We start from the raw sequence: 18,610 nt of genomic DNA, 5'->3' as shown, positions 1-18,610 counted from the left end.
TTTGTTGTGAACTGGGCTGCTTGAGTGCTCATTTGTTTCTGGGTGGGAATAATAATAGTACTCCTAATACTTCAGAGTGTTATAGGACACATGTTCAATAGGAAAGAATTATCCTCCCCTTATCTTGAAGATAAAGCACATGGATAAATGTACTTGATCAAAAATGAGATATAAAAATATCCGCAAGAGAAGATAAAATTCAAAGAAGTCATCATCACATAAGACCCAGAAGTAATCTCAAATCTATATGTTAGAATTGAGCCCATTCACTAAATTAAAAAATTTGGAATAACATTCATAGTTTTTTGCCAGTTACATTTTCTTACCTTACAGCTGAACATCAAGACAGACATTATATTCTGATATAGTTGGTAACATCTTATTCAATAACTAGAAATATATTGAAGCTTATACTTCTAAGTAGCTTTAACAGGAAGATAACTGCTAAAAATTCTGCCCAGTGTGTGGAACAGGCTATCTGGGAGGTTGCTTTGTGTCAGCTCTCTCTTTAGAGATGAAAAACAGCTTTCACTACAGAAAATATAGAAATGTAAGGAAGAACCTGAAAGTCAAGAGAGCTTTTTTCCCAGTTGTTTTTGCTTGTCTGGTAGCAGGATTTGTTTTTCTCTATGGAGTAAGGGCTTACAGGCATTGGGAATAAAGTGCAGCATTTTTTGTGGTCCCACTGAGCAAACCAGTTTCTGTGTGCTGAGAGAGTCCATCACTGGCCTCTTTTTCCCCACTGAATCTGAAGCTTACTTCGTTTTGGCTTGCTCACCTGCCAGTGTGCAGCAAGCCACCCTGCAGTCTGTGGCTGAACGACTGTCCCTGCCTTACATAGCAGCAGAGGTGAATCCTGTTGTTATACAGCCCTGCAAATTATCAGTGTGCGTTCAAAATATGTCTTTTCTGTAAAGAGCTGTTTTCATTTCAAAGCTGTTTTTGTTACTGAAAGTCTTTGACTTTTATTGATGGTAGCTAATTGTTACGGCAGATGAGCTCACTGTTGGGAACAAATAGTGTTTCAGCACCTCTGGAAACAATAACATGTTACACTGCGGTGCGGTTGGGTACATTCAGGACACCAAGTTGAGGCTTGCTCTGGTTCTCGCTAGCTTCGGAGGATAGATTCCCTAGTTCTTTACCTTTCTAAAAAATTATTTGCCTACATTGGAAAAAGGAAAAACTACCAGGAAAACATAGCTTTTTGTTTTGAAAGCCTATGGAAAAAGTGAAACTAATGTGTATTTGTTTTGCTTTGTCATCTGGATGATAAAATAAATACTGTAATATATTTTAAAAAAATAATCATACTTCACTCTTTAGCTAATGATAATGCACAGAAATGAGGAAAACTGTATTGCAAGTGCTCTTCCCTGATACTACATTTGCTTTATTCTATTGTAATTCCCATGAAAATGGAATTACTTGTGTGGTAACAATAGACAGAAAAATCAGGACCCTTCTACCATTGGAAAATCTACAGCATCTTCTAACAAGAACTTTTTTTCCTTCCCCTCTCACACAGCTGAGAAGGAGTCAGTCTATGATGAGGCTTGTGGTTCTTATGTTTCCTAAAAACCAATGTGGCTAAAGGTTCAACTTTCTGAGCTTGAAACCATGTGTGACTGAAAACATTACCACAGGAGCCTTCCTAACATTATTTGTGGGTGGAACAGGGATGGTCAACACCTATTGTGTCACCTTCCTCATCAGCCCATAATTCAGGCCTGCTGAGGTTTAGAATTGGAATAGTATAGGCCAGCATTCAGCTATATTCTTCTAGTGAGGTGTGAGTCGCAACCAAAGCCAGCACCAACAGTGAAAACAGTGGGAATTTGTAATAATGATGAGAGAGATGATATTGACAGTCTGACATGGCAAATCTTGTTTGCAGTGGGAATGACTTGCAGTTAGCAGATAAGGTCAGACAGAGGATGTTTCCTATCCAAGTCATCATCAGCTACAGAAAATGTTGCTGCTTCACCCCTAGGCAATTGGCCTTGTCATCCACACCTGCCTTTACCATTTTTCCCTGATACGAGCCTGAACTTTTTTATTCTTGAAGCCTGTATGCTAATTATATGCATATGTGTCCCCAGCAAAGAAGGTAAAGGGAGGAAATATGAGCTTCCATTACCTAAACAAACAAGCCGGTTCCTTAGTTTGTTCCATAAGGTATTCTGGTAAGTAAATATCTTATTCTTGACTGTACTCAAAGCTGTTTTGCCAGGGAAGGTTGGTTGCATTAAGATTTAAAAGACCTGTATAAATATATCACCCTCCAGTGTTTATTTTTGGTTCTACCTTTGTGCTATTCCTGAATCATCCCATCTGTGGTCTGCATCAGCATTTCCATGGATGTACCAAAGGTCACTGATCCCCAGGGAAAAGTTAGGCTGTGTTTTGTTAAGTAGGGAAGGCAACTGCTTCTGTTATGCATGCTCCATGGCTAATCCCTCTCAGAGGAGGCATGGAAGAGGCTCATGGATTTCTTGCCATTAATTTCTAACCAAGATGTGAAGTTTTGATGCTCCTTTTCAGCCTTGAATTGGCTAGCTAAAGAAGCATTGTGCTGTTTGAACCCTCTTCAAAATCACTGGAGGTGATCCACTCCAAATCTATAATAGAATGTCATAACCTCTTTGGGTGTGTCACAACCCAACTCTCTATATTAATTACATAAAAGTAATTTTTTTTTTTTACTTTTTACTCCACTTCTACCAAATTTATCCTGATATTCGTGTGAAAGAAACACTTTTGTACTTTTTAATTCCAGTTATTCTCTGAAGAGTGAAGCATGGCAGAAGTTTAATTCAGTGTCACCTTTTTTCTCCCTGAAGGAATCAGTGAGCATGCAGAGTGCAGGGAAACAGTGCAAGTTCTTACTGTACCTTTAGTCTGCTAAAAGAATCCTTTTCTTATGAATAATATATGTGAAAGAATGAGCTTCAGTCGATTGATTGGTTCCAGGTGCTCTAACTGTACACCTCAAGTGATAACAATGAAAGCAGAATTTTAAGGGATAGGAGTAAGAAAAGAATATATTTAATACACTCTTTTAAAAATAACTCCATATCCATTCATTTTATGGGAACTAATCTAATCATATGCTTTTAATAAATATTCAGTTTCTGCACTAATCTAGGATTTTGAGTTTTTTGTCAAGTATCCCTGCTGTACCTTTATCAAGAAGTTTAAATAAAATGCCTGAATAGAAAGTAGGAGACACTAAGGAAGAAATCAAGCCATAAAAAAAAAAAATAAAAAATTGCATATCATATTATAGTAACTATAATACATACTGCACAATGAAACAAAAGGACAGCTCAGTGATTTTCCAGTGCACTTTCCTGGCACTCAACCCTTATCTGTGTCATACCTGCTATAATAGTCAATTAAAATAAATTAATTTTCATTTTCACCATTTGTTGTGCTCCCTCTCCTACTTAACATCTATTGAGTTGACTTCCATAAGGTTTTGATGGATATTGGTGGAAAAGGCAGCATACTTTCAGGCTTCTGATCTTTTAAAATAGGGAATAGGTTACTTGGAAGAATGGGGAGATTCTTAAATATTAGTTGACATAGCTGGAAATGGAACCTCTAAGCTCACGCTGATTTATGCCTTATTATCAATTGAACTTTGTGTAATGTAAATCATAGAATCACAGAGTGGTTAGGGTCGGAAAGGACCTTAAGATCATCTAGTTTCAACCCCCCTGCCATTGGAAGGCGCACCTCACACTAGACCATGTCACCCAAGGCTCTGTCCAGCCTAGCCTTGAACACTGCCAGGGATGTAGCGTTTACCACTTCTCTGGGCAAGCCATTCCAGTGCCTCACCACCCTCACAGTAAAGAACTTCTTCCTTATTGCTAACCTGAACTTCCCCTGTTTAAGTTTAAACCCATTCCCCCTTGTCCTGTCGCTACAGTCCCTAATGAAGAGTCCCTCTGTGGCATCTTTGTAGGCCCCCTCCCAGATACTGGAAGGCTGCTATGAGGTCTCCACGCAGCCTTCTTTTCTCCAGGCTGAATAGCCCCAACTTTCTCAGTCTGTCTTCATACGGGAGGTACTTGAGCCCCTTTACCATCCTCATGGCCCTCCTCCGGACTTGTTCTAAGAGTTCCATGTACTTCTTATGTTGAATTGCACACAATGCTCCAAGTGGGATCTCACAAGAGCAGAGTAGAGGGGCGAGATCACCTCCTTTGACCTGCTGGTCACGCTTCTTTTGATGCATCCCAGGATACAGTTGGTTTCTGGGCTACAAGCGCACACTGAAGCCGGTTCATGTTAAGTTTCTCATTGACCAACAGCCCCAAGTCCTCCTCTGCAGGGCTGCCCTGAATCTCTTCTCCGCCCAACCTGTAGCTGTGCCTGGGATTGCCCTGACCTAGATGTAGGATCTTGCGCTTCACTATGTTGAACTTCATGAGGTTGACATTGGCCCACCTCTCAAGCATGTCAAGGTCCCTCTGGATGGCATCCCTTCCCTCCAGCATATCAACCAAACCACATAACTTTATGTCGTTGGCAAACTCGCTCAAGGCGCGCTCAGTCCCACTGTCCATGTCGCTGACAAAGCTGTTGAACAAGATCGATCCCAACACCAACCCCTGAGGGACACCACTCATTACCTGTCTCCAGTTGGACATTGAGCTGTTGACCACAACTCTCTGCGTGCGGCCATCCAGCCAGTTCTTTATCCACCGAGTGGTCCATCCATCAAATTGATGTTTCTCCAGTTCAGGGACAAGGATGTCGTGCGGGACAGTGTCAAACACTTTGCACAAGTCCAGGTAGGTGGCGTCAACTGCTTTGCCCTTATCTGTCAGTTCTGTAGCCCCATCATAGAAGGCCACCAAATTGGTCAGACAGGATTTCCCCTTAGTGAAGCCATGTTGGCTGTCACCAACCACTGCGTTGTTTTTCGTGTACCCTAGCGTGGTTTCCAGGAGAATCTGCTTCATGATCCTGCCAGGCCCAGAGGTGAAACTGACTGGTCTGTAGTTCCTTGGGTCTTCCATTTTCCTCTTCTTGAAAATGGGGTTATATTTCCCTTTTTCCAGTCATTGGGAACTTCACCTGACTGCCATGATTTTTCAAATATGATGGACAGTGGCTTAGCAACTTCATTTGCCAGCTCCTTCAGGACCCATGGATAGGTAAATCAAAAAATGGAAATAGAAGTGCTGAAGGAAAATTAAATTTTTCTGGTTTTTAACTTTTCTTTAATAAATGTTTTATTCTTAGTAGAGAACCAGAGCATCTTTCTTTCATAATTATATAGAAAAAGCAATAAAAATGAGTTTGAGATTAAATGAGGATCCTGGTAAAGGAGGCTGCAGCCAGGGGGGTGGAGGGCAGTAGGGTACACAGGAGGGTGACAACTCCAGGAAATGAAAGGGGGGTGTGTGTATACATGCACAGACTCTGAAAGGAGGACAGAAGTGGAACAGGAGAAGGTGGCAAGCGATCATGGAAAGACTGATGGAAGACAAGCATCTAGAAAATAGAATTAAGAGTAACTCAGCAAGGACGTTAAGAATTAAACTTGGAGGTGTTGGGATGTGTTTCCTAAGCAGACTGCTGCTACTCTGCAGGTAAGAGCTGTGTGACTTTGATGAGAAGATGGGAGTGAGACCAAGGAGGAAACAGAGCAGAAGTGGGCCGATAGCCCACAAGCCGGTTATTTTTGAAAAAGACAAAAGTCAGAATCACAGGCTGAGTCAGTATTATCACTGACCTTAAAGCTCACAGGAACCTGACATTAAGCTTTTAACTTTCCTGTCAGATCAGTATAAGCAATAACTCAAACTTTTAAATGTTTATTTTACAATCAGTGCCACATTGCTGCCACATCTAGTTGGTGGCTGGTCACTAGTGGCGTCCCTTAGAGCTCAGTAATTATGGCCAGTGTTGTTTAATATCTTCGTCGATGATCTGGTTGAGCGGATCAAGTGCACACCGGTAAATTTGCGGACAACACCAAGTTGGGCAGGAGAGATCATCTGCTGAAGAATAAGAAGGCTCTGCAGAGGGATCTGGACAGGCTGGACTGATGGGCTGTGGCCAGTGGTATGAGGATCAACAAGGCAAAGTGCCGGGTGCTGCACTTGGGCCACAACAACCCCATGCAACACTACAGGCTTGGGGAAGAGTGGCTGGAAAGCCAGGGCTGAGGGAACTGAGGTTGTTTAGTCTGGAGAAAACTCAGAGAGGACCTTATCACTTTCTCCAACTACCTGAAAGGAGGATGGAGAGAGGAGGTGGCTGATCTCTTTTCCCAAGTAACAAGTGATAGGACAAGAGGAAATGGCCTCCGGCTGCACCAGGGGAGATTTAGATTGGATATTGGAAAAAATTTCTTCACCAAAGAGTGATCAGGCATTGGAACAGGCTTCCCAGTGAAGTGGTGGAATCACCATCCTTGGAAGTGTTGAAAAACCATGTAGATGAGGCCCTTAATGACATGGTTTAGTGGTGGACTTGATGATCTCAAAGGGTTTTTCCAGCCTACTTGATTCTATGATTCTGTGATTTGTGCCTTTCACTTCTCATTCCAGGTTGGACTATTAGTTGCATCATGACTGTGTGAAACCCATAGAAATAACTGAAGTGTACAGAATATAAAGATTTCACACCAGTGTATTAAAACAAATGGTGTGTGTCACTAAATCCGCATCTGTGATTTTGAAGATGTACAGAACCCATGTGTTTCTGTATGCATCAGGAGAACTTCTAGAGTTAAATTTATATAATCTAACAACATGCAACATTCGTAGAATTGCAGCTGGCTTTTCATAGATATTCTTCAAATATAGACTATTTTATGGGCTGAAAATCCTGAGATGGAGCTGTTGGGAGTAATTGCAGAAATGCAGCTTTCCCCAGGAATGATACACTTTTGGCATCAGATTTTGAATCCTTGTTGAATCTTTTGAAGAAGATAACCTTCTGTTTAAAGAGAACCATACAGTTTCTCAGGTTTGCATAATTGTACCTTCATCTTGCCAGCAAACTGTGGAAAGTATCATAATGGAATATAAGAGAATGTTTTAAAGGTGTTTGTTGGAAGTGTTTTTATCCAGAAAAATCATTGGTAGCCCTCTGCTATTGTTTTAAAGTATCTGTCAAACATACAGAGAAATGCTCTTGTAACTTGTTATTTTTTAATTTTATTACAATCAGGTTAACACTTCTTTCACATTCACGTACAGTTATTACCTTAAGAGAACACTGAGGTGACAAGAAAAGGAAATACAACTATAGCAAAATTGGGTATCCTAGTAGGTGTTTTCCTGTATTACTCACTCAGCTGTCTTTGGTTTAAATGCAACGTGCAGTGTTAAGAACATGGATTTTCTGTACTTGGAATTCAGAAGGATTTCCAAGGGCTTCCTGATCAAAATGTGGCTTTTTGCAGTGAAAGCTGCGAAATTGCCTACTCATTGCAAGTCTACTAAAGACACAGAAATGGATGACTTTGGATCAGTGATATGCTTTTTGTATATTATTATTTTAGTGATAACGCAGAGCAGGAGGAAAACTGGAACTTCTCGCTGCCAACATATGACCAAATTATGCAGACAGATTTGAAAAGAATTAATTCAAAAACTGAACACGTGGCAAAGGAATTTGAGGTTTGTCTTCCAAAGATTTTAACAAGTTCAGTTCTGAGTCTAACTCTTGAGGGCACCTATTCCCAATTAAGAACCTTACCTAAGGTCTATTAAAGTCATCAGAAAAGACTGCCTTTGACCTGGATGACTGTTCAATTAAATTCTGCCTAATGGCAGATTCCTCACCTTGTTGTGCTAATCTTTGTATGAAAGTCTTATTCTGGGATCAGCATGGACCGGCCAGCAGGGAAAAACACAACAGAAGAAAAAAAAAATAATGTGATTCAAAGCAAAACTTTTGCTTTCCTTTGCAGTAGTTAATGTTACTTAGAGTTTTAAGAAGGGATTGCAAAAAAAAACAAACCAGTTTTGGTAACAAGACTTTCCTGTAACTGCTATGTTTTTGTGATGCAAATTGATGTCATAATTCACAGATCGTAGGAAATGCTACACCATACAGCAGACTACTAAAGAGTGACCTCTCACTGATTAGTTGTTTTCGTATGAGTGATTTGACAGCAGAACAGTCTTGTTGAGTCTACAAACACCTTAAACCATAGTGGAAGGCAATCGAATCAGACTGAGAACTCAGCATAGTCTCAACATAGGAAATGGCATGCAGTACCTAATAGATTAAGATACCCATTCAGTGGAGGAAGTAAAGGTCAAGTATCACTGAGACGAGAGGAAAACCTACTGCGCATTGTGCTTATATTACAATTAAATTATAAAGCAAGCCCTGTGTCGAAAGTCTATTCTAGTATTCTCAAAAAAGAACTTAGTAGTACTAAGGATTTAGATTACTTCATTTATCTTTTTAAAAATCAGAATATTTATCATACTGAACTAACTTGAACAAATTTGGTTTAAAGATAGTTATTTAAAGAGAGATAATATTTTGTTTCTACCAGTAGTAGCAGTATATGTGAATAAGCCAGTCAGTTCTGTCATGGACCAGGATGGTGGTTAAGATATGGAAAACATCTCTCCTGGCAGGTTCTCAATTCATTTCCGACACCTGGCTGGTGCAATGTTAAATTTACAGAAGATGACAGTCTGAAAATAAAGTGTTATGATTTCATCCACAGAAGCCCCTTCTGAATTTCTTTACAGCTGATTTGTACAACATTTTTATTTTTTAGTAAAGGATTTATTTCAGGAAGTTTTTTATAAATGCTGGGTTATACATAGATAGCCATTAATTCTTCATGCTTTTAGAAACTGCATGAACTCTACGCAGAAACCTTTTGCATCTGTTACAAGACAGAGTGGTTTTGGTTTTTCTTTGTATTTGATGGGTAATTTAATCTACAAGTGGAATGCATATTTTGCTTGCATATTGTTTGTAGCAAAGGCAGTCTACTGTTGGCAACAGAACACTCTCCCACCTGCTGAAAAAACAATAGACACCTGCATTTTTGAAATGGCACTCAACAGATGAAACAGGTAGACTCCTTCCACAACCCTACATTTATTCATGTTTCTATATTGCAGTTGCCCTTAAAATGCTAGAATGGTAGAAAATTTGTCTTACAGCCCCTACTGGAAACAAGCTTCCTTGTTTACTACTTCCTTTTTTACTCACTATATAAACACACAATTGCAGAAATTCCAAAACTGTTTGTTTGTGTGTTCCATAGCCAATGTCCAGAAGTTTTATTTGTTTTACTAGCTGTACTGAAAACTAGCCTACATGCATTTTTTTGTAGATTAGCAAATCTATACAGAAAATAAATGCTCAAAGACAACATACCCCCCCAAGTTTCTTGCACATGCAAGAATGCTATAAGTATTTTAAAACTGGTCAGCTATCAAGTGAAATAGCTTGACAGCAAGAACTGTACAATATTTGCATCTCCATTTAATCTTGAGTGCCTTTTTGGGTGCTGTGCGCTGGAAAGATCAAAGCTAGTTTGTTGAAGTGCTTTCATACTATTCTGTGTACCTACCTTATGGGACTTGCTGCAGGATTTGAGGAAAAAAGAATATCTCTGTGATTCAAGCTGAAATCTCATTGGAATTAAAGTAATTTGTGTAATGGCCAAGATTTTCAAAGAGACTTAGAGAATCTCTGTTTTCTCCTGCTTGAGAAAGGCAGAATTCACATGCTCGATAAGTATTGACTAGCTAGTCTAATTAAAGGTTTATAAAATGTACAAATAAATGACTCTATCTTCTTCCATATGAAACATTCTTTGTTATACTCTGTTATGCCTCCTTGTTAAAAGACCACCCACACTGGCAGTGTAGAAGGATTTTACTACTTGGGCATAGGCTGAAGTGCATGAAATACAGAAAATCTGCAGTCACTTTGCAGTTCTGACACAGGCCTGCTTTTGGTGCAGGGCAGCACATGCACCAACTCAGGAGCACAAGGACTTGCTCTGTTGGCAGTCCAGAAGGGCAAGTCCCAAGAAGAGTTAAATTAGAGGTGATCTCTAAAGCTGTAACTTGCTGTGCTTTGGGTGAAAATAAAAGTAATAGGGGGAAAAAAGATTTTCAAGGACATGCTTTTAATACAGATTTTGAGAAGTATTTGACTCTTTGGGGCTTTAAATGGCAGTCAGTTTAGCTGACTCCACTTGACTGCAGTTTTTCTAATGGAAAAGTTTGAAATGTCCTTATGTGGTATGGGGGAGCTGTACTCAGTATAAAGTGTTTTAATGTCTGGGCAAAATCTGTAGCAATACAGATGGGATGTGTGGATGGTCCATATTTAAGATTGTTAAAATCAGTTGTGAAGTCTCTATCTTATCCATTCTATGTTTCAGTTTATTCTTTAGAGGGAGAGAATTAGAAGGGGAAATAAAAAACAAAACCCGAGACCCACAAACCCAACTAAATTAACTGCTTACCAGAGATTACTAGAATGTTGTAATTGCATACAATTATCTGTAAGCAGACAGAAAAAATGCGCTGTTGGAGATGTTACATGAAGTTACTTCAGACAGCTGTTCTCTTCTGCCAGAACAGGCTGTGATCAATTATGTAAAATCGGAATAATATGAAAGCATAATTTTATTTGTTATATCTTAAGACGATAATTTAGCTCTCACAATTTATTGAGATACTGTAAATTTTTACATGGTACTGGTCATTGTGGGAGAAAGTATTTTGAAGAAACTTACAAGAACTAGATTTATTTTTCTGAATTCCATGCCAATTCTGTCCAATTATATTTTGAGCAGGGGGTGCCCAGTACCATTGCCAATTAGTATAGTGGTCCGGTCAAGACCTAAATGTTCAGCCATGGCTCAAGAAGAAGTCAAAACATCTGTGGTGAGAGAATGGCTTAGCAGCCTACTAGTAATTTCTGTAGACGTTTTAAGCTAATTTGCAAGAGGGGTCTTGTCTGGCTTCTTTCCTCCTCAGCTTTACGTAATATCTCTGACCTAAAGAGACCGATGAAATCTCCAAGTCTGGGCCTGACAAAGCTGGTCAGGACAGCCTGCAGACATTTTGAACCAGTACAATTCATTCTTCGTGAACACAGAACTCACTTTTGAGAGAAAGTGGGAAAACTTGTTTGTTCTATAAAAAACATTGTCTCAGCAATGCAGCACATAGATTTACAATTACCTTTTCTTCTTGTAGTTTGGCATATTGATCTTCGTTCACTGCACTGTACAGTAGCCTGTCATCAGTGAACTGTTAAACTGGCATTTCTCTTTTAGAACAAGTTAACAGTGAAATCCTAGCTCATTAATGTGAGTTTCTCTATTGATTTCTGTAGCACCTGGACTTTTCATAGTACGAAAAAGTTTTACAGGCTAGACTAGGTACATGTTAATCACTTTGTAATACCTACACCTTTAGAGAAACAGTGAATGTGTAGTTCGTATAATTTTTTTTTATAAGTGATGGCATTTTCTGAACAGGAAAACATAAGCAGATAAAAGCTGAATAAATTCAAATAAGACAAGAAATGTCTGTCAATGATGCTAAAGTTATAAAAGCTTATTTAAAAAAAACAAGTTGGAAAAGTAAGGAATGAGATCGTCACATGTTTAACACAGGAAGAATAAGTGACAGTGAAAAGAGGAACTGCTGAATATTAATGTAAACTATGCATATGGACTATATTGTTGGTTTTTGGTTTGTTTTGATTTTTTTTAAACATATGGGACATATTTTGTCCATAGTGCTCATACAGAGCTTTCAGTAACCTGGAGTTAGCCCCCTTTTAAAGATAAATCATGTTGTCTCTCAAAATAAACACAACAAAATGTAGAAAGAGACTGTGTCATTGTCTTTAAGAAATACAGGTGGAAGAAGACATAGCCAAGTATACCTAATAAAAATAGCAAGTATTTCTAGCGCAGGTGAGGGTAAAGAAATGTTAAAAGCTAAAAATGTGTGTATTCACTAGGAAGTTAAATGTAGTACAGGCAAATCAAAAGGCCTCTCAGAGTTTCACGTCTTATAAAACAAATGTTCCTGTAAAGCCTGTGTAAGTCTAAAGAAAGAAGAATAGAACATTTGTCTAAAGTGCTTCTCAGTTGCATGGAGACAGACAGTAAGTATCATTTTCAAAGAAAAACATATTTCTCAAAGAAAGTCACAGATATCTACATTATTAAATGCCTTTTATGGAAACTTTTGGAAAAGTTCTTAACATTCATTGTGCACTACCTATCTCATTTTAGAACTGGCTGGGCTTGCACATCCAAGTGCTAAACATTGCACAATATAATATTATTTATGATGTTTCCAGTAAAGGGAAAAAAGATTATCTTTTGTTAAGCATTAAAATCAAGTCAAAACTCCATTATCTGCAATGAAAACAGACTGGAAGAAGCTCCCTTTCCTAGAATGAGGAAGAATTTAATTCCATTGCTTTTGAAGCTTGGTGTGCCTCCTGTGACTGGCCCTTCCAGAACTGCTCAGTGTGCACACTATGCTAACACATGGAGCCAGTTCAGGTGTCGCATCTGGGTCTGCCTGACCCAGTGAGACATTGTGGAACCAGAAGTGCTGGCAGGGCATGGCAGGCATGCCCAGACTGGCTTCACTTCAGCACATTACCAGACAATTTGTGTCCTACTTGGCTTCTCCAGAACCACCTTCTGGCAGCACTCCAGAGCTGGTATCATCTTGCTGGACCTGAGCTGGCCTGGTCTATATAATTCTTTTTTGTGCTCATGGCAGCCATAACTCAGGCGCTTACATACAAAGCCAGGCTGCGCACAATTCATGTACAATTCTTTCTTATTTACAGAAATTTTTAGTATGTGATTTCAGGGGTTATTGTCTAAAGTAAGTATTTAATTTCTCTGAAATTCATTGATCACTGAAGTAAGCTTTAGAACTTGCAAAAAGCAAAAAGTCCCATTCCTTGTAGAGAAAGGAGAGCTAGGCCAAGAAGCAACACCTGAGAATAACCACTGGACAACCACTGCATGTCTGAGTAGCTGGAGTTTTGTCTCACAGAAGGTTTAGCTCCTTTCTGCCACTGTGTTAGTCTTAAGTGAAAAGCAGAACAGGCCTTATTTTCTCCAGCTGTTTTCAGTGAGGCATTGTGAAAAAGAAAACATTACAAAAATTAACCATATAGATTGCACCAAAAATTTGTTAAGTCAATTTGCATTCTCTTTTTGTTAGCTTTATCCTTGCTGGCACGACAAGGCACACAGATGATACTGTCTTAGTGTACATTACGGTATTTTTAAATGCTATTGGCATTAAAAATCGTGGTAGAAAAGGAGAATTTGTCTTCAGTTGACCTTGCCTTTTGATCCTTTCAATTTCAGCTGAACCAAGAGGGAGGAGGAAAGCCATGAGAAGCATGGCAGCAAACATGACTAGACCTCACATTTCAGGGAGAGAAGCATTTTGGTAAACAAGAAAGACAGCAGTTAGGATCACCACTGGGTGAAAAGATGCATCAGAAATTTAACTGTATTGCCAAGGAGTCCAAGCAGGGGAGAGATACCACAAATGAAAATCAAGAATAGATTAAGACTCATAAGATTTGCAGGTAGCAGTGCTGCTTGTTTTTGCAGAACTGCTTTGGTTTCTGTCAGAGATAGCTTGTTCTTTAGTCTACATCTATTTGTTCGGCACGTCTGCTGCCTCCAGTCACTGCATTGATGGGGACCTCATCTACCTATCTGTAATGAATCAGCAGATACCATGTACTGGATAAAAGAGGAGGAAAAAAATGTCTTCTTAATGATATCCTAGTTAGATGGAAGTGAACTGGCTACATCACAATCTAGATTAGGCACCGATGTTTTCTAAAAATAAACTTCTTAAATATGCAGAGTTTTAATTTTGCTGTACTTAGAAACATTAAATTGTCACTTGCCTTGACTTCTGCTGGTATTTCTGATTATCAGTAGTTACGCAAACTCAGAACTGCCTTTGCAAGGCAGTTTCACCTTCTCCTGGCTTGAGTAGTGTATTTTGCAACCAACATCATTATTTTGTTTTTTTTCTCACAACCTTTTCACTAGGTCACCATCTGTTACAGCAGCTGCATGTTCTGTGTGAAGTAGACAAGACACTGATTTTGTATTTAGGAACGCATGTGTGAGAACCTAGTGTCCCCTGCTGAGCAAAGACCTTAGCTGAGCATAGAGCCAGTGAGGAGTACCACCTCCTAAACTACTGCTATTACTCTCTGCAACTCTGGGGCTCTCTATTGTTCTTGAAACCAACTGACATCAACTGTAGTAAGTACATTAGAAATAGTAAGCAATAATGGAATGTTTACAAATATGTAACTTGGAGGTGTTCAGCACAATGGGCATGCCAAAGTGCTTCCTGTTTTGGAAGCATTAAGTTAATCAAATACGAGGTTTGTCTCTGCAGTTCTTGTGGAATAAAGACTGTAGATGTTTTTCCTTAAAAGTTAACATAGGATTTGTCCTTAATATCTTATAGGAATAGATGCACAGAATGATCTGAAAAAGTGAAAGAGTTAAATGGCTGATGCTAATATGCAGCTTTCCATAAGAAGCACAGATTTAAACAATGTCGGTGAAATATACATGCTGAAGGAATGCTTAATGTTTAACAGATAATGGTAGAATAAATCTGTGCAAAGCCTTCTGGGAAGGTAGCAGTAATATCACTGATTTAGGATGTACTCTACATACATTTGCAGCAAGTGTCCATACCGGAGGCAATAACTAATCTATTCTTTGTGCAAATAACATGTTGGGAAGTGAATTGATAGCTACTTCTTCATTATAAAAAATTATGACTTGTTTGAGAAGATATCAGTTTGGGGTTTGATGTACCATTTAAAACTACTTTTTGCTGACAAGTAATAGCTTGTAATATAGTTGGAAGGATTACTTTATAGAAGTACCACAAAATTAACACTAACCAGCCCCAAAAACATCTCCTCTCCCTGCTCTTCTTTTAATTTGAAATAACAAGTGTGTAACAGACTTCACCAGCAGTTTACAGCCTTAAACACTTTCTTAATGATGTTGATCAACAGGTAAATACAAGTAGGTACAGTTATGGCTGTATATGCCAGCCACATATATGGAAAATGAGTTACCCTATGCAGAAGTCTGTCTCATCTGGTTTTTATACATACATAAAGCATGTGTACGTATTAAAAAGTATCTATTTCCAAGCACATATACATAAACAAAATTATGTATACAATTATATGCATTTGTATATATTACTAACAGTAGTTAACTTTTAAGTAGTTCAGGAGGTCAGCTTGACTCTGCAGCAGCTCATGGTATGACAACCCGCTTTTAATAATAGAAAAAAAATGCAGATTTCCATGCAGGTGTGCAGATTAAGAGGACCTCACTCCATCTGGAAGCATTCAAGTGACTGCTATGGAAGCTAGCTGCAAGTGTGTCAAATGAATACCATGCAGCAAGGGGACTAGTTCTGCTTCAGGCACCTATGGACCATGAATGCCAATCTGGAACTTTCTGATAGCTGTAGTTTTTTCATGGAAACTATCTATTCACATGAGTAATCAGTTTTCCTCAGTCATATTCCTTTTTTTTTTTCTCCCCTTTTTTTCTTTTTTTTTTAAGTAAGAACTCATCAGAAGAAACCCTCTTTTAGCTGCTTTTTCAAATAATTTCAAATTAGTTCATAACTCCACACAGACAACTTCATCTGCAGGATGACAAAAGCTTTCTTGATCGCATGAATGTAATTTTCTTTTAATGAGAACTCTTGAGATTTCTAACATGAGCAGCAAATTTACAAAAATGGTTTCTTTGTTTTTAAGATTCATTTCATGAAATACTACTAAATTAGGTCAGGCATGAAAGTTTCAGGCTCATATCTCTAGAAAGAACATAACTTATCATTCACTAGTAATAATGTATTTTAATAACATTCAGGTTAAATCTCTAAGCATCCCTGTTTGCCTCTATTTGAAACTACTGTAGTAGAAATGAAATACTGGTCCAATGTTTCAGATGAAGCTAAAAGCGAGTCCTGTGACTAAACTATGCTAGATGTGGTTTAAAGAAAAGTGTCACTATGCATTTTATAGAGCTATTAGTAAAATTATTTAAAAATCAATAATGAGATTTATGAGGCTCCTTCATTTTATTGGGGTGTTTTTTAGTACAAATAGTAAGTCATGTTAGGCACAATATATTTTCTCCTTTCGTTACTGAAAATGCCCTTTTCTGTCTTTGAATAGCCAATGCTCAAAAAAGAGAAGGAAAAAGCTATTTTTCAAAATGTTGTTTTCCTATCACAGTTTTAATTTTCATTTAGAGTCCTGTAGAGTTTATATGATGTATCTACCCCTAATTTCAATCTTACTCTTGCAAATACCTTGCAAAAATTGTTCAACTTGTCTTTTATAGAAGAAATAATAAAGGTCCGTCATTATTTATTTGCCCATTATGCTTGAAGATTTCAATGCAAATAAATTGTATGTAGCAGCTTTGTGATCATAATCACTGTCATGCTAAACCCCCAGTGCTCATTTGTAATACGTAACCAGTGTTAGATCGATTTTCCTCTGGTGGGATAATATTTAAAATAGGGTTTACAAGATTTCAATGACTAGCTGGCATATTTTCTTTGCCTTCCACGGGGATTCTTCCTCTGTCTTCAAATGTAACAGAAGTGATTTTAATTATTATTTCATTACTGTTATTAATTTAATCTCTATGAGATAATTGCAGGATGACTCTTAGGGTGACTGATAAGAATTCAGGTACCATCGGAGCAGAGATGGTTTGACTCTGCTGGAGTTAGAGCTATCAAATTCCTCCATTGAAAAGTAGAAACTACTAGAAAATCAAGGTTTTTCTGCGGCTAGAAAATTATGGGAAATAATTTAAAAAACAAAGAGAAGTGCTCCGTAGTTAATTTCTGTTTCATAAAACTTTTGAACTCTAGATTAATTTATTCTGTTTGTTATTTCAGGGTGCAGAAGACTTGGTGATGGGGGAAGGCACGTAGAAGAAAAACTAAGCAACAAAAGGAAAAGGTCAGGTAGAACAAATCATTAGACTTATTAAGAAAGAAAACTGAATTCCCTGATGCAAGTTGTTCCTCTCAAATAAATTTTTCCTTCAGATTGATTTTGTGGTGCTGTAGTACTGGGCTAGGCTAGACTAGAGACCAGTAGCATCAGGAAATCCAGTGGTAACTCTTGCAGGTTACTCAGTTACAGGGTCCCTCTAGTGAATATTCGGAGAACATATATCTGATCTGTTTTATCTAAAATCCTGTGTACAAACTCTGTTTTTCTCAGAGCGAAAGCTGCAGCATCATTCAGGGCTAATAAGTGATACTGGATTTTGTAAAATCTGAAAGTTTAGTAACAGAGATTCAGGTCACTGTTCTTTAGGTCTATTCTTGTACTCATCAAATAAAGGACATTTTAGCAGATGCTGATACAAAACAGGAAACCTCTTACTACAGCTTTCAACTCATTAAAGGCTTTCCTAGTTGGGAGTATGGGAATAAAAGCTCTTATAAAAGGATTGCGGGGGGGAGGGTGTGTGTGTGAGGGAAGAAATACAAGAAGAAATAGTTATATGAATTAATGAAGAGTGGATGAAATTCATCAGTTTTAAAATAGCTGACATGCTTAATAAGCTTACTTAACAAAAGATGCTGTCTTCCAAGAGATAGGAGGAAGAATGTGACGTAGAACCTGTAAAACAGCTATTGAATAATACAAATAAGGAAATGCTTGAGAAATTTTAATATTCAATATATTGTCAACATTTGCGCTCCCTTTAAGATGCTAAAATAAATCATTCATGAACTTTCTGAACTTCTGAGAATTAGTTTGGTAAAGAAATGAAAAGTCACTGAAAAATGGGGATGAAAGCAGCAGCATTAATATTTCTCCTAAATTTTAAACTTTAACAATTTTGTGCTACCTTGCCATTGTTTGTACATTTGCACCAGCTGGTGTTACTGTTCAGACTTTTACTGTGATTTATACACAGAGCACACTCTAAAACTGCATATGTCAAAGAGACTGTTGCTTCCCTTGTAGTTTCCTACTAAGAAACCAGGGGAAATGTGGCATATGTAATCAGTTAACTCTGTGTTATGCCAGGGGTGTCAACAGAACAAACTGATGGGTTTTTTTCTGTGCTGAATTAGAACAGTGTTACTTCCACAAGTGTCTGCTACTTACACAAAAGCAGAAAGTGCTGGCAACTATTTGGAACTTATAGATTGTGATTTACAAGAAATTTCCTAGAGTGCTTGATTGGGAAGTTCTTCACATCTTTCTTCCCCATCTTCTGTATTTGTTAGTCACTGTATTTCTACTCATTCTTCTTTAGTAGTTTTTATCCCCTGATAATCCAGTGTGTGGACTTCATGTCAGTAGTAAAAAAAATTTGTCCTTTTGGCTCCTTCTTATTGTTTGAGACTTTTTTTCTTCATTTTCATCCTTTAAGGTCTTACCAGAAAATGCTTTAAATCTGTTCAGGTCAGCAACAGAAAAAGAATATCCCTCATTTGAATAGTTTTTTGCAGAATAATGAATAAGTGACACTTGTATCATA

General features: G+C 38.1%; 1 protein-coding gene across 7 annotated transcripts in view; it reads left to right on the top strand.

Moving 5' to 3' along the window:
• Window positions 1-18,610, top strand: part of B3GALT1 (beta-1,3-galactosyltransferase 1) — a 202,481-nt gene that overhangs the window by 29,512 nt on the left and 154,359 nt on the right. For 2 of the 7 annotated variants that reach the window (XM_030486617.1, XM_030486611.1), the window contains exon 2: window positions 17,004-17,067. The exons of 4 other annotated variants lie outside the window; for them this stretch is intronic. The gene's annotated coding sequence lies outside the window, so the exon portion shown is untranslated. Of the gene's footprint in view, window positions 1-14,083; window positions 14,303-17,003; window positions 17,068-18,610 lie in introns of those variants that run through there. One more of the 7 variants, XM_030486612.1, reaches the window with a different exon arrangement.

Source organism: Strigops habroptila, chromosome 5, assembly GCF_004027225.2.
Source record: "Strigops habroptila isolate Jane chromosome 5, bStrHab1.2.pri, whole genome shotgun sequence".
In the NCBI taxonomy this organism is placed as follows: Eukaryota; Metazoa; Chordata; class Aves; order Psittaciformes; family Psittacidae; genus Strigops; species Strigops habroptila.
The sequence above is the reverse complement of the archived record's forward strand: the minus strand, read 5'-3'. Positions and strand labels throughout refer to the sequence as shown.